General features: G+C 34.1%; 1 long non-coding RNA gene across 1 annotated transcript; it reads left to right on the top strand.

The window, feature by feature from the left end:
- LOC137031448 (uncharacterized) lies at nucleotides 1-1,676 on the top strand. The gene is made up of 4 exons (XR_010896555.1): nucleotides 1-232; nucleotides 860-992; nucleotides 1,151-1,256; nucleotides 1,573-1,676. It is a non-coding gene; the product is annotated as an uncharacterized lncRNA (long non-coding RNA).
- Nucleotides 1,677-3,934: the final 2,258 nt, after the last annotated feature.

The following is a 3,934-nucleotide window of genomic DNA, read 5'->3' as shown; positions in this document are numbered from 1 at the left end:
TGTTGTAAATACAGAGTAACCACAACACTTATCATGCTTTTAATGCCTAATAATGTTAAATCCAAAAACTGTAAGGTCAATAAGAACTTCTTTCCTATATATATTTATATATAAACCTATATATTATAAATAATGATATTTTCTTTTCTCTTGTTTTAGCTGAAAAGACAAAAAGGGCCTTTTGGAAATGGATGAAGGAGACAGAAAGCTGCAAAGGCAAATAATTGCAATGGTATGTATGTGTTGCTTTTAACCCTTTATCAAACATTTTATCAAGCATTTGTTAAATAGTCTCACAGTAAATTAAACTTAAAGTCAAATCCTGTACATATTTATCACCTTATTTGTAAATCAGTTGTGCCCCTTCTTGGACAGTTGGACGTCCCACACATAAAAGTTTATATTAATTCCATTGAATTCTTTAAAATGATTACAGATTGGGCCCAAAATGTTCCAATGATACATGATGTCTCTCCGCACCTCATAACTACCTCTGTTTGCAAGAGTGGAAATTATCATTTGACTTGTCACATGACATCAGATATTCAATTATTTTGTCATAATCAAAATAATTGAATATCTGATGTCTATTCAATATCTAATCAGTTACACTGCTGATAATGTCCTGCTTGCATGTGAAACATGTTATTTTTTTATTTATTCTTTTAAATATAAATATAGCTTGCTATTAAAGACATATGTTTAATCATGGAAATGCCCACATATCAGTGAACTTATTACATAAATGCATTTAACATTTAATTATGCAACACTCTTTACAGAAGGAAATCCTACAGTTATGTGTAAATTGACAACTTGAATGTGATGTAATAAATTTACCTTCCTTTCTGTCTTGCAGGATTACTTGCAGATTACTTAGTCCTTCTTTTTAGGATCTCTACAACATCAAACTCAACAGCTCTTTTAAGAGCCGACCCTCACAAGAGCTACTAGTGAGTCGCTGCAAACCTGCCGTGATCAGCCCTTTCCAGGTAAAGTTTCTAGATATTTAAATCAGTATTTACTCATCAAATGCTCTCCTGGATGGTATGGTAAATTAAGTTATTTATAACTGTCTCAATTTGTATGTTTTAAGAACAAGAGTAATTGCACACAGAGTAAGTAGAGACTTTCTTGTTTTTCTGTGCAGAGAAGGAAGACCAGTCCTTATATCAAAGCAAGCTCATCGAAGTCCTTTGTTTAGGGTGAGGAAGGAACATGACCATCTCATGCCCAAAGAAGACAGAAGTCCATTGGTATGTCTTGTGTTGAGGCAATGCTGTAATATGTAGTACAGAATTTAATGTTGTTCTCTCAAAGGACTATTAAGTTCTTAAAAAGTTCTTAAAAACTGTTCCTTCTGTTTTTTTTTGTTTGTTTGTTTGTTTGTTTTTTTAGATAAAAGCAGACAGGGAAGCTTTGGAAGATAATGAGTTAATATAATATAATATAGTATAATAGGAATTAAATAGTAAATGTTCTTTAAATTATGTGTAATACCTAGTTTTTTTGGCTTGAAATAAGGCCTTATACTGCACAGACCTAAAACATTGTATTTGTGTTTTAAAACAGATAGCAAGTGAAGTCACTAACAGAAGATCCTAGAGGAAAAACGACTGATGTGCAGCTACGGAGGAACACAAGAGGCAGAAACTATGCATGGCCATGGCTTCTTCATGAGTATGGTAAGTCCTGTGCCTATTCTTAATTCTTGCCTTAAAGTTTTTATTGCAGTATTTTAACAATTTTACATTGTACAGGTTATCACTTGGTTTTTGACCAAATTATGCTCTTGAAACAAGAAACAGAAGAGTATGTTGTCCTGAAAGAAATCAAGGCTCAAAAGAGAGCATGCCTTTCTAAAAGATCTTTTAAAACAGGTTGCTGTTAATCAGAGGTGGAGATTCAAGGGGTCAGAAAGTAAAAGTCCTGCCATGTTTTTATTCCACCCACTGAAGCATTAATGAGATAATTAAGTGATTAATTGAGTGATGATTGAGCATTATTGAAGACACCTGATGATAACAAGCAGAATCACCAAAGGAGAAAATCACAATTTTTAAGTTACCATCATCGAGGTCAGGGTTTGTTTTAGTTGAGCTCTTGACCCTTGCCTTTTTAGTATTAGATTTTGTTTGGGCAGTTTTAACTGCATTAAAACCAACCAGACAAGCAAAATTAAAAGATGATCAGGTGGTGTTGGTTATGTTTTTACATAAACATTATTTGATCTGAATCACTGAACTCATTTAGAGCCCAATCTCTGAGTTAGATTTACATTATTGATTACAGCAGCACTGTGATTCTGCAGAAGATCAGCTTATACAATACAGAATTTTTTTTTTTTAAAAGTTGTCCTTATCACAAAAAAAAAAAAAGAAAATTCTTTTAGGCACACACAGACATCAAGTATCAGCCTGTGAATCTCAACGACGGTGACAAGCAACATATTCTGATCAACAGATCAACTCTGAACATTAGAAAACAAGCTACTAAAAAGTCACAGAAAAACAGCAAAATTTTAATAGTGAGAATAAATGAAATTACTAAGACAATTAAGCTCATAATTTATTCATGCAGCAATGCATGATGGGAGCCATGGATGAATTTTGATTGGTGGCTCCCAGAATGCACTGCAACATGCTTTATGATGGTCACCACTGTTGAGATTCACAGACTGATTCTTGATGTCTGTGTGTTTAAATGAGCTCTGCTTTTTTTTTTTTTTTTTTTTAAATCAGAACTCTAAAAAAAAAAAAAAATGTATTGTAAAAGCTGATCTTGTGCTGTAGAATCACAGTTCTGCTGTAATCAATAATGTAAATCTAACTCAGAGATTGGGCTCTAAATGAGTTCAGTGATTCAGGTCAAGTAATGTTTATGTAAAAACATAACCAACAACACCTGATCATCTTTTAACTTTGCTTGTCTGTTTGGTTTTAATGCAGTTAAAACTGCCCAAACAAAATCTAATATTAAAAAGTCAAGGATCAAGAGCTCAACTAAAACAAACCCTGACCTCGATGATGGTAACTTAAAAATTGTGATTTTCTCCTTTGGTGATTCTGCTTGTTATCATCAGGTGTCTTCAATAATGCTCAATCATCACTCAATTAATCACTTATTTATCTCATTAATGCTTCAGTGGGTGGAATAAAAATATGGCAGGACTTTTACTTTCTGACCCCTGGAATCTCCACCTCTGCTGTTAATATGGGTAAAACAGTTTTTGTTCAGTACTTAGCTTACAGTCTGTGCTGCATTTTTATTATAATATATATATATTATGTACTGCTGTTTTGTAAAGTTAAATCAGGAACAGGCAACTCTAGCCCTTTTGCTGTCTCCTTTTTGAGGTGGAGAGTTTACCTCCAACCATAATTGAGCACACCTGAAAATTTTAACCAAAGTCTTCAGGTGTACTTATAGACAGTTATAGGCAGTTGGGTTTGAGGTTGGAGCTAAATCTGCAGGACCGTGGACGCTGAGGGCCAGAGTAGCCCACCACTGTTTAAATCATGCAGAACATAAGCTGACCTGGCTGTCCATTAAACTACTTAACTTGAATTGTGTGTTTTTTTGTTTTACTTTTAGACCAGGACTGAAGAACGCCTGACAATGGGATGTTAAGACTTCTTCCTCTGGTTGAGAAAAAGCTACAGCACATCAGTGATCACATCTTCTGGTCATCAGTTGTACTGTAGAGTACAACTGAACAAACTGTTTAGAAGAAGAAGAACATGAACATGATAGAGACGTGTACAGGGAAGAGCAAGAACCCAGTTCAGCTGTGATAATGAATCTTTATTTTAAACTCAATATCAAATCTGTTTTCTGGATCATAGTTGACTGGATGGGATTCTGTGGCGCTCATTTGTGCAATAGGAGTAAAGTCTGTGAATGGATTATTATGACGTTAACGTATTTTTGAAGA

The sequence above is a fragment of the Chanodichthys erythropterus genome, chromosome 12, assembly GCF_024489055.1.
Source record: "Chanodichthys erythropterus isolate Z2021 chromosome 12, ASM2448905v1, whole genome shotgun sequence".
NCBI lineage: Eukaryota > Metazoa > Chordata > Actinopteri > Cypriniformes > Xenocyprididae > Chanodichthys > Chanodichthys erythropterus.
The sequence above is the reverse complement of the archived record's forward strand: the minus strand, read 5'-3'. Positions and strand labels throughout refer to the sequence as shown.